Source organism: Mastomys coucha, unplaced genomic scaffold (genome assembly GCF_008632895.1).
Source record: "Mastomys coucha isolate ucsf_1 unplaced genomic scaffold, UCSF_Mcou_1 pScaffold20, whole genome shotgun sequence".
In the NCBI taxonomy this organism is placed as follows: Eukaryota; Metazoa; Chordata; class Mammalia; order Rodentia; family Muridae; genus Mastomys; species Mastomys coucha.
Genome location: NW_022196903.1, coordinates 9189490 through 9202768, shown reverse-complemented (window position 1 = coordinate 9202768; position 13279 = coordinate 9189490).

Genomic DNA, 13279 nt, shown 5'->3' with positions numbered 1-13279 from the left:
TAAACATATTCTCTGGAGTCCTCAGATGCCACTGGACTGAGTTTTCATCTTATGAAGCAGCTCAGGTTTCACAGAGAGTCCATGTGTAGGTGCTGCAGCTGATGGTCTCTGCCCAGATGCCAGACTTGTGAGTTGGGCCACCTCCCACAATTCCATCTCCCAGCCATTTGAGTGTTTCTGGCAGCGATCCCAGACACTGCATCAGAGAACTGACCTCAATGTGCTCTTCACAAATCCCTGATCCACAAGGTATTTGAGCATAACTAGGTGGTGAAATCACTCCCAAGGCATATTCTTGCACAGCGCCAGTAATTTATATACTTTCCTTGATTACCCAGGTGTTGACTAGCCTCCCATTCTCTGGATTCCCATTGTCTCTTGAGCATCTCCCACCTGAACTCTCCATTCTGAACTGTCTTCACTGCTTACTCTGCTCTCCTTCACACTAGCTGTTAACTCCGAAAAGGCACAGATCATAATCATCTTGTGTACCTGCCTGTTCTCAGCACTTCGCAGAATATCAGACATAAAAATAACTGTCCGACAAGGACTTGCTAAAAGCATCAGCATAGCAGGAATATTCTCATCCAATTTGCTCTTCACAAAGGAAAGTGCTACTGAGTCATGCGAGGGTTAAGACATACCTAAGCTTTCCTCTATTACAAAATATGTTTTCCATCTGTGAATTTTTTATGAAAGCAAGACAATATCTCCACTGGAAGAACTCCTCAGACAACACGGAGGTTAAGAGGCCTAGGATACGCTCTAGGTAGCAATGATACTAGGGAATTTAGACTATAGAGAGATGCACGAAGAGAAACAGGATCTGACTGACCTTTATCTAAGGCATGGGATTAATTATTAACCATTCAGCCTGACCCAAACCTGCTGAGGCTAGAGTTGAATTCTGATTTCAACAGAGGCCTTTATGACACTCAAAAGATCCAGGGAAAAGGGCAAGGTTATCGTTCAGAGGGATGATGACAAGATCAATGGATAAGGAAAAAACAGAGGCTGTTTACAGAGAAATCAACAGTATCTTCACAGAAACTCAACATAAATGGAAGCACTCTAATGCCTTGGTCAAATGAAAGCCTAACATTATTTCCTGTTAGATCTACAGATAACGGCTTAGAATTGAGTTTCATTAGATGGAAAACAAGGATTTCTCTCAACAGAACAACATTTAAATAAAGCAGACAAAGGAGACTGAGATTCAAATTAAGATTTCCTCAAACAGAAAGTAGAGATTCAAAAACAACTCTTGTCAGAAAAAGAATACTTTTGAAATTTTTTCCTTCATCCTGCACTGTTTTCTTTCTTGAAGTATTAACATATAAAGACAATTGTTAACAAAATAATAATTCTGACATGTGAAGGGCATCATTATAGAAAGCCTTTTGTGGTCAGAGACCCTTACAAAGGTTCACAATGAGTCTTTAAAGAGTAAAATGCCAAAGTTTAATGAATTTTGCTGTGCCATGGTAGGTACTTTGATAATGCAAAATTAAATAAGGGAGATATGTACAAAAAGCATGAAATATACAGAAAGTAAACATATGCATGATATAAGATACATATTCATTTTAGTAGTATTTTTCAATGTTTGGAAATGATTTTTCTGAAATTTGAAAACCTTTGAACTGTTTTATTTGGAACCCAAATTAAGTATTCCATCAAATGCAATATCATATTTTTGCAACAAAACCCAAATTCTATTGAATGGATATGTGGTGTGGTATAGAGTCATTTTCTATAGAAAATTCAATTCTTTTTACTTAAATTTCTACTTCTCAACATGGTTGAAAATCAAGACCATAGTAAAATCCTGCCACCTAGTGACAAAAATTGTCATTTTAAAAATTTTTTTGTTTTTTTTTTTCGTTATTTAATTTATTCACTTTACATCCTGATTGCAGTCCCCCCCCCCCCCAGTTCTCCTCACATAGTCCTTCCTCCACGCCCCCTTTCTTCTCTAGGCACATCCTTTCCCACTGAGGCCAGACAAGGCAGCCCAGTTACTGGGACAGGATCTACATGCAGGCAACAGAGTCAGGTTGAGCCGCTGCTCCAGTTGTTGAGGGACCCACATGAAAGCCAAGCTGCACATCTGCTATGTATGTGTGCGGCAAGGGGGACATAGGCCCAGCCCAAGAATGCTGGGTAGGATGGGGGGAGGCTCTAGCTGAAACTCCAAGTAGTTGGAGATATGGATTTTGAAGTGGCCACATCCTGTAGCCAGACAGGACTCCCAGTGGAGGGATGAGGACACCACAACACAGTCACAAAACCTTTGACTAAACATTTGCCCTGCCTACAAGAAATGAAGGGGCAAAGATGGAGCAGAAACTGAGGGATTGGCCAGCCAATGACTGGCCCAACTTGAGACTCATTTCATGGGCAAGAACCAATCCTTGATACTATTAATGATGCTCTGTTATTCTTGTAGACAGGAGCCTATCAAAACTGTCCTCTAAGAGGCTCCACATAGCAGCTGGCTAAACAGATGCAGAGTCACAGCCAAAATTAGATGAAGTTGGGGAATCTTGTGGAAGAGTTGGGGGAAGGATTGAGGAACCCAGAGGGGATAGGACAAACAGAGATGACTAAAAACTACCATTTGTTATTCTGCATCCATATCTGAATATACATTAGCTGTTAGCCCTAGGTCACTGTTAACCTGGCAAGATGGCTCAAAAGGTGAGGGTGCTTATCAACAAACCTGAAGATGTGAGTAAATTCCTGGAACCCACATGTATGGTATAAGGATGCAACCAGTTCCTGAAAATTGTTTTTTCATCTTGACATGTAGTTTATGTCCTGCACACACACTCAGGGAGAGGAGCTGAGGAGTGGAGAACAAATATAAAAAAATCATAACAGAGAAAAGGGTTTGAAAGGAGGAAACATCAAGGATATTGTATGAGAAGAGCAACAGGGAGTTCATCTGGAGAGTGGCAGTTGTGTCTACTGACCCACACACTCTTCAGGATCTCCAGAGATCAAGGCAGCCACGCCTACATATTCTACCAAGCAATCTTGCTGCCCACACAAGCCTTCTAGAATGCTTCCCTTTGTTTTAAGCCCTTTATTTGCTGAGGAACAAACACAAGTTGGAAGTAATCCAAAACCAACTAAAAGTTACATGAGAGGAGAGAGTTTTTAAAGGATTAAGTCAGTAAGCTAAAAGTGGAAAGTGTAGTTAAGAGAAAGAAATGATGGAGATGGAAGAATGCCTGGGTGGAATTTAGCCATCACTACTGTGTGCATTCAACTTTCAGATACAAAAGATGAAAACTGAAAGGCAGAATGACTTAAATCATGCTGAATTATAATGCAGGAACTTTCATAAGCAAAAATACAAAACAGAGCAAGATAAAAAGACCCACAGTGGCATGAATTCCAGAGAACAGATCTGGTTTATTAAGGACAGAAAACTTGCCAGCTGGGAAGTTCTTATTTTCTAAACCTCCTGATTCAGGGACAGCGCTGATCACTGTACAATACACCAGAAGCCTACAAAATTTCTACTGCGCAATTTTCTTAATCTCTAAAGCAGGAGGTTTTATGGCAGACCTGTGCTTAGATGATCTTCCCTTACCATCTGAAATACTCCATAATTTATAAAGAAATGAAATGACTGGACTCCATGGATTATGTGGTAAGCTGATACTAGAGAAATTAGAGATGATTAAAAGTAGGTATCTTTAGTACACAGTGACCACTCTGGAGCCAACAAGCATTGCTTATGAATTCAATGCAGTTTGTGCTATCATCCTGCATGTACTAGACAACCTTGCAGCTGCTGTCCAGGGAGAGCTTGAGCAGTAGAAGCTTAGTCAGCAGACAGACATGGAGGGGGTCATGGAGAGAAAGAAAGGAGTAAATCTCTCTGTGTGTCTTTCTGTCTCTGTCTCTCTGTCTCTCTGTCTCTGTCTCTCTGTCTCTGTCTCTCTGTCTCTCTGTCTGTGTCTCTGTCTGTCTGTCTGTCTGTCTGTCTGTCTGTCTGTCTCTCTCTCTCTCTCTCTCTCTCTCTCTCTCTCTCTCTGTGTGTGTGTGTGTGTGTGTGTGTGTGTGTGTGTGTGTGTGTATGTGTATGTGCTTCTCTGGTATTTCTCAGATAAAAAAGACAGAGAGAGATTTTTTGCCAGAAAAATGAATGGTGAGAAGCTTTTACAATCTGAATTTAGTGCAGGATGAGTTGTATAATCAAAGCTCGTAGGAATTGCCAATTTTTTTTTTTACCAAGTAATGTTAATAAACAGCATATTTCAGAGAATGCACATGTATACAGGGACATCATAAGGAACCAATTAGTAATGCTTCTTCACTCAAGTGTTCAAAAAGCCTTCTCTACCAGTCACTACTGGACAACAAGTATTCAAGAATAGACAAAAACTGGCATGATCTCTGATTTCATTATGGTGTCAGCTGAGCTCAAGGCTGCTGCTGACTCAGGAAGCACTTCCTGGTACTTTGAGTGAGAATGGCCTCTATAGATTCTTGTTTGAATACTTGATCCTCAGTTAGTGGGTCTGTTAGGGAAGGATGAGGAGGTGTGGCCTTGTTGGAAGTTCAAAAGGGACCTAACATGACTGCCCTCTGAAAGACCCAACAAGCAGCTGGAAGAGTCAGATGCAGATATTTGCACCCAAGCAATGAACAGAAGCTGCTGAGCCTTGTGGTTGAATTAGGGAAAACTGGAAGAAGCTAAGGAGGAGGGCAACCCTGTAGGAAGACCAGCAGTCTCAATTAACCTGGACCCCGAGATCTCTCAAACTCTGGACCACCAACCAGGCAGCATACTCCAGCTGATATGAGGCCCCCAACACATACAGTAGAGGACTTCCAGTATGTTGTCAGTGTGGATACTGCCAGCCTGCCTGTGGGAAAACTTCACAGCCCAGTATAATCTCAAATCCTAATTAGATAAGGAACGTAAAATCTGACTTTGGAAATGTATCCCACTATCATTGGGTCAAGAGCTTTATTATCATTGACAATAGCTGCAAAAATAAAATATCTAGATACATGCTTAAAACTAAGGAAGTGGAAGACTGATAAAATGAACATTACAAAACACTGGTGGAAGAAACTAAAGGCAACCAAAAATGGATTAGAAGAATAAAGTTGTTAAATTTTTATCATTATCCAAAAGAATCTTAAAATATTAATGACATTCTTCCCAGAATTGGAATCCTAAAATTTATAAGCAATGATAAATTCCTAACATCCAATGCAAACTTCAAAGAGGGAGAGAGAGGAGAGAGAGACATACATACAGAGAGAGAGAGAGAGAGAGAGACAGAGAGAGACAGAGAGACAGAGAGACAGAGAGAGACAGAGACAGAGAGACAGAGACAGAGAGACAGAGAGACAGAGAGACAGAGAGAGACAGAGACAGAGAGACAGAGACAGAGACAGAGAGACAGAGACAGAGACACAGAAAGAGACAGAGAGACAGGAACATCTCAACATCTCAACATCTAATTTCCAAACAAAGTAAGATAAATAGGCACATAAATGGCTGGAACAGAGCAACAAAAAGAAAAATGTCTCTGCATCTCCAAGCAACTAAATTCTTGACAAAGATGCCAAAGCATCCACAGGAGCCAGGGCAGCTTCATTTAAAAGTGGTGCAAGGGAGCCTGAATAGCCGTACACAGAAGAGTAAAATGAGTCCCCTGTCTGTATAGTCCTGCCAAGATCCAGCCAAAATTGTCTTCAAAGACCTTCATGTTCCACATCAACATCTGAAAGGACTAGAGGACACCATAGAGAAAAGACTTCAAGATATTAGCAGAAACAACGACAAACAGGATATTGAACTGAAAAACACAAAATGAAAACATATATAAAACAAACCTGGTACATAAGCAATGGCAAAATGAAACCAGTGAAAAGCCACCCAACTTTCTTGCTCCATTGTTGTTGCAGCTGTGATTCCTTCCCCGATAGTAGATTCAGTGTTTCAAAGCATCTTCCAGGAATGGGGGCCATCCCAGTGACTCTCCTAGACCTTTCTCAGCTTCCAGCACTGCCAGACTGGGACTACTGAGATACCCTGCCCAGTAGTCTGAGAAACTGCTGTAGCCACACACTGAGAGCCAGCTACTCTGAGACTACTCCAAGTTCCCTGTTCTTGGTGTCTGAGATGTGACTTGACACTGTTACTAGTTTAAAGTTAGAGAACTTAGCATTTATCTTGGTGAGATTGAATATTTTCAAAAACATATAAAAATAAAACTATATAATGTATCCCCAAGAGACTATCAAACAATTTAGAATAATACAAACATATGGTCAATCTTATGTCACAAAACTAGTTCATGTATGTCTTCTAGTCCGTTCTCACCATTCCACTTATTATTTAATGCATCGTATAACTCCATAGGTAATTATTTCATAATTTTCTCAAAGATGTTTTATTTAAATCATAGCATAAATCCAGTACAACATCTTCAATAAAAGATTAGTAATTTTACATGAGGTGATATTTGAATATACTTGAATATTTATATTTGAATACACTTCTATATTGTAATTGACGTTTCTTTTTTTAATTAGATATTTTCTTTATTTACATGTCATATGATATCTCCTTTCCCAGTTTCCCCTCTGAAAAAAAAAGAAAAAAATTAAAAAAAAACAAAAACAAACCCCTGCTCCCTCCCTGATACCCCTGCTAACCACCCCACCTGAAAGATCCCCCATAGGGAGACCCCCGCTCGAGTCTCCGGAAAACATGCACCCACAAAAACACGAGAGACTGTCTTGATGCAAAACATGAGGCAGTTTAATATCGGAGCTCCGGGTCGACACATATCTCACATAGGAGACAGAGGAATTGACCTCGAGGCTCAGAGGTTAGGGGTTTATATAGGAAAAAGGCCTGGGGGAACTGGGGAATCGGGGTAGCTATACATGATTGGCTAATTCAAATATCAGCTATAGTACATGCAGATCAGAGCAGGAATTCCTAAGGGTGGTGCTAATCTAAGTCAACAGAGCATCTGGCTGACCTCAAACCATATCTAAGAGGACCAGATGACCCATTACTCAGTTGAGTCGTGCCTGGGCCCACCCGAACATGTCCTTGCATGCTTTCTCCTATCTTTATGGTCCATATCTTTTTTGCCTGTTAGTTCCCAGAATGTCTTAACAGCTTGCTTTTGTTCAGGCCTGTCTGGACATGCCCCCGCTTGATCTATAGTTTTTCTCAGGCTTGTAACTCTCTAATTAGGTAGCATAGGCTTTAAACTTAATTTTTCTTTCACATCCTCTCCTGATTACTGGCCCTGGCATTCCCCTACCCTGGGGCATAGAACCTTCACAGAGGCAAGGGCCTCTCCTCCCATTGATGACTGACTTGGCCATCCTCTGCTACACATATGCTGCTGGAGCCATGAGTCCCACCATGTGTACTCTTTGGTTGGTGGTTTAGTCCCTGGGAGGTCTGAGGGTACTAGTTAGTTCATATTGTTTATCCTAAGGGGTTGCAAACCCTTCAGCTCCTTGGGTCCTTTCTCTAGCTCCTTCATTGGGGACCTTGTACTCAGCATGGCTGTGAGCCTCTACTTCTGTATTATTTGGGTACTGTCAGAGCCTCTCAGGAGACAGCACTTTCAGGCTCCTGTCAGCCAGCACTTGCTGGCATTCACAATAGTGTCTGGATTTGATGATTGCTTATTGGAAGGATATCCAGGTGGAGCAGTCTCTGGATTGTTCTTCCTTTAGTGTCTGCTCCATAGTTAGTCTCTGAAACTCTTTCCATGGGTATTTTTTCCCCCTTTTAAGAAGGAATGAAGTATCCACATTTTGATCTTCCTTCTTCTTGAGTTTCTTGTGGTTTGTGGATTGTACTTTGTGTATTCCAATCTTCTGGGCTAATATCCACTTATCAGAGAGTGCATACTGTGCTGGTTGGTTTTGTGTGTCAACTTGACACAGGCTGTAGTTATCACAGAGAAGGGAGCTTCAGTTGGGGAAGTGCCTCCATGAGATCCAGCTATGGGGCATTTTCTCAATTAGTAATCAAGGGGGTAGGGCCCCTTGTGGGTGGTGCCATTCCTGGGCTGGAAGTCCTGGGTTCTGTAAGAGAGCAGGCTGAGCAAGCCAGGAGAAGCAAGCCAGTAGGAAACATCTCTCCATGGCCTCTGCATCAGCTCCTGCTTTCTGACCTGTTTGAGTTCCAGTCCTGACTTCCTCTGGTGATCAATAGCAGTTTGGAAGTGTAAGCTCAATAAACCCTTTCCTCCCCAACTTACTTCTTGGTCATGATGTTTGTGCAGGAATAGAAACCTTGTCTGAGACACATACCATATATGTTCTTTTGTAATTGGGTTACCTCACTCAGGATCATATTCTCCAGATCCATCCATTTCCCTAAGAATTTCATAAATTCATTGTTTTTAATAGCTGAGTAGTACTTCATTTGTAGATGTACCACATTTTCTGTATCCACTCCTCTGTAAGGGACATCTGGGTTGTTTCCAGTTTCTGGCTATTATAAATAAGGCTGCTATGAACATGGTGAAGCATGTGTCCTTATTCACATATTGGAGCATCTTCTGGGTATATGCTCAGGAGTGGTATAGCTGGGTCCTCAGGTAGTACTATGTCCAATTTCTGGAGGAACCTCCAAACTGATTTCCAGAGTGATTGTACCAGCTTGCAATCCCACCAGCAATGAAGGAGTGTTCTTCTTTCTCCACATCCTCACCAGCATCGGCTGGCTGTCACCTGAATTTTTTATCCTAGCCATTCTGACTGGTGTGAGGTGGAATCTCAGGGTTGTTTTGATTTGCATTTCCCTGATGACTAAGGATGTTGAAGATTTCTTTAGGTGCTTCTCAGCCATTCGGTATTCATCAGTTGAGAATTCTTTGTTTAGCTCTGTACCCCATTTTTTGATAGGGTTATTTGGTTCTCTGGAGTCTAACTTATTGAGTTCTTTGTATACCTTGGATATTAGCCCTCTATCAGATATAGGATTGGTAAAGATCTTTTCCCAATTTGTTGGTTGCTGTTTTGTCCTATTGACAGTGTATTTTGCCTTACAGAGGCTTTGCAACTTTATGAGTTGTAAATTCAAGCATAAACTTGAATTTTTATATTTGAATATACTTCTATTTTGTAACTGCCATTTCTTTATTTTTAATATTTAAATATTTTTGTATTTAAAAGAGATAAATGACTTACTAATATTTCATTTACTCCAATTTTTTCTTTGACTTAGTCACTAATTCCTCTTCATACTTTAGGTGGAGTAGAAATTGCTCTCTTGTGACTGGAGTCTTCACATTTCAGTATTTACTACAAGTGAATGCTCACCACTAGGTGGCAGTACACTACTTTAGATTTTGTCCTAGTTTCTAACCTGAAGAAGAAAAAGAAAAATTCCTGTACTTTTTCACAAAGTTCAACTCTCGAAGAGATTTTTTTTTTCTGAAAATGTCAATACAATTGAGTTAGATAAACTTATTAAAACTTTTGGAAATAGAATTATCTGATTTCATCTCTATTTTTATTTTACAGAGAGGCGTCAGTTTCTTAGTCCAAAGCACATATTCAAGTGTCTGTTTTTGATTAGTTGACTGTTATTATATATTTGGGACTAAAACATCATTTTAGTATGGTTCCATTCCTCAACAATATTGAAAATAATTGTTTATCAAAGATAAAACCATAAGCACATGATGTACAACAATGTACAAAATACCACAAGCATAGTGCTCTTATGTCCTGTATTAGAAATGAATAAACAAAAGATGCCTAGAGTAAGACAATTCCTTTGAAGGCCTCCTAGAACAAGGAGGGCAGCAGTGATGCTGATGTTGGCGTGGAAAAACAGCAGAGGCAACTTCTTGACATCCCTTCCAGCAGCACTCTTAAGAATGCATTCTCTGAGATGGTAATGTTATAAGCCAATAAACACTCTCTCCTTCAAGGTAGATAATTCTGCATGTTTAATAAACTTTTATTCCACATGAAATATATGGAATGTACAAGCTATTTCCAGTTCCCAACAAAGTTGGGAAGGTAATATGGTAAAGGAAAACTTTAGTGCACTGAGTTTTGTATTTCTGGCCTTTAAAGCAAGTTCTTCATGAGTACTACTTAAACAACACACTTATACCAATGAATTAACTGAGAATTCTCTGTAGTACTAATTTGTATCACATGTCAGGTAACTGATTGAACTCATCTATAACTTTACGGGGGCTTAAAATCGATCTTTTTTTTTTATTCAGAAGAAACACATAAGAATGAGTTTATTTGTAGGGTATAATAACTGCTGTCCTCTTGTGTCGGATGCTTGAGCTCTAGCTAACTTTCCTCTGTATCAAGTGCACGGTGTTGATGTTGGAGATACCAAAGGTGGCAGAAACAGAGCTCGGCACGGGTGAAGAGTGAATGGCAGATCAGAGACAGGCCCACAGATTCAGGCTGGAACGCAGTAAGGATTGCCTGTCAAAACAGTAAGAAAACTGAAAGTGGGATAGGAGATGGGAATTTCTAGAAATGTGTTGGGAGGGCAAGGACTAGATATTGAAAGTCATACTTGTGTCCATTTCTCCCTGAGAGTATTGTGGTGATTGCCTCTGTGTGACCATCATCAGACATGTCTCCACAGAGCAGACAAGGCTACTCCACAGAAGGGGTGCTGAGTAGCCATGCTTTCTGTTCCTGCTCTCTGCTCTCAGAGAGGCATCGGACTACTCTGCTGGACACACTGGTAATGGGGATTACCATTCTTCTTCCCAGCCCTTATCACACTCCATGCTTGAGAGCAAGGGCAAATGAGCAAAACAACCTTAGTTAGATACTCTCTGGGTAACAGAATACTGTCTTTATGTGGTATCTGTTCTTAAGAGTCATTTCGAAAAGTTGTCTGGCCAACGTAGTGACTTTGGGAACTTGGCCACAGTTGTGTTTCCCTTCTCAAGGGAAAAAGCAGAGAGTCCATTTGGAGCTGAGAGTGGAAGGATTTCTATCACAAGGACAGGAAAAGAGAATCTTCTAACCATCTCAGTGTCCAGATGGAGCAAGGTAAGCTTGAGTTCATTTAGGGAGTCAAGCTTGCTGTACACAGAACAGCACTAACGTGAACTTTTTTCAAACACACAATCACTGATAGCTGAAAAAAAAGAGACACCTTCTTGTCACTCTCAGGAACACTGATCAATTCTTAAGTGCAACAGTCCTCCTGCTGAGTATGTTTAAGCCACAGGTGTTATACTATGGTGCCTTGACAAACTTTTCTCAAAAAATGGCTTACCTTTTCATTTACTAATCAGATCAAGCAACTGCAATGCCCAACAGCGTGCTCTAGCTGATGGCATCATGGGTGTCTGATGGCATCATGGGTGTCTGATGGCATCATGGGTGTCACCATGCATTGTCTTTTTACTTGCCTTGGTTCCCATCCATACTCATGCTGTCCTGTTAGTGTCCTCTAGGGTTTCACTTTTTTCATCCCTGTCATCTTTTCTAACACACCAAGGGGCTCACCAAATTAATGTAACTAACTAGCAACTGATGAAGGGCAAACTTAACCAAGTTGGCCTTGGAAATTAGGTTCTTAAGCACTGTGTCTGTAAATCAATGTTCTCAAAGTGTCCTTAAGCCACCAGCAGGAATCTGATATGGAGACTTGTAAGCACTGCCTGTCTTGGGTACTCTCCAACTACTGAGTTGGAATCCTTTTATGCTTCATTCAAATAAAAATCCAGTATATCATTTTAAACTGGGGTATATACCATCTGTGTTTTAAAGTATGAAAATAGTATTTCAATTTTAAAATTACACTCTCAAATTAATAGAGAAGTTTGTTTAAGAAATAAAGAATATAACAATATAGCATGTGTGCCTTAATTGACCTCTGCTCTACATGAGGAATGGTTCAAAGTGTTTTTATACTGGCTGATACATCAAAACTTACTGCTGAATCAGAGTAGGTTCTTTTACTATCATATTTTAGTGATGAAGAAGTTAAGGCAGAGAGTATAAAAATTTTCCAAGTTAATATACGAAGCAACTGGTAAAGTGCAAATCTTTCCAACTAGGCCTCAGAAATTAGGTCTTTAACCACTGTTACGCTAAACCACTGGTTTTCAAAGCATCTCCAAGCCACAAGCAGGAATATTACATGGAAACTTGTTAGCAATGCTAGTCTCAGGTGCTTCCCAACTACTGAATCAGAATGAACTAACAATACGACTTCACACAAACATTCCAAGTGAGTTCAATGTCTGTTCAAATATGAGAAACTTTTCTTTAGAGATCAGTGGCAACATTATTTGGATATTTTCAAAGTTTTATCTGGTAGTAAACCATTGTGTATATACATACCTATCAACCCAGCAACTTTCAATCACTTTTAATTACAATTTGTTATGATTAAAGTAAGACGTATTGTTTTGGCTTAGGAGTTGAGGAGTTTTCAGATTTGAACTGGTATCCCAAGCAACAGAAGTTGTTTCAAAAAATTATTTTTCCTCCTTAAATCAAATCCTAACGTTTTCACTTAAGCCCCTGATCCACTTTTGCTACTGTACTCAGACCAAAGTCCCAGTGAAGGATAAGGTCAGGCCTCTCAGGGAGTGCTTCCTTCTGAGACTTTTCATTCATTTTCTTGCTGGAAATAAATTTGATGTTCCAGGAGATTGAAAATTTTCTCTTCATTTTGCTAAAGACAAAACAAAAACAGAGATCCTTGTTTGTTCTTGTGTTTATGTAGGCCGGCTCAAGTGGCGGCTGACCCTCCCTTGCTGTCATCCACTTGGGGCAAAAGTGGATGAGACCCTACCATGTTACCCAAGAGAGCTATGCTGTCCCCTTTAGTACATATAGTAATATCATGCCATTTGTGTTTTGCCATTGAATAAATCTATTCAACAAACAGTTAAGTGTACCAAACACCGACATTTATATGCTCTGTAAAGTCTTGAAATGAATTGAGATGTTTTCCCTTATTTCAACCAGAAGATTCCCAATGACCCGGAAAGACAGACAACAGGATCCAAATTTCAATTTACCCAATGAAGTCTTAAGCCTGCCTCTAATTTCTAAAACAAAGCTGGTGCTACAGGACAATTAATTGTTACTAATAATTCACAATGTTTTGAGTACACAGTTTATGGAAGACTGATATTCTATTCATGCAAGGTAAAATGATTGATTTGGATGTTCTAGGTACAGACGGGGAGGAACTGGCCAGGAGAGAGGGCACAGAAAACAAGAGAAATCCATAACAGGGAAACAGGTGGTCTCCTTT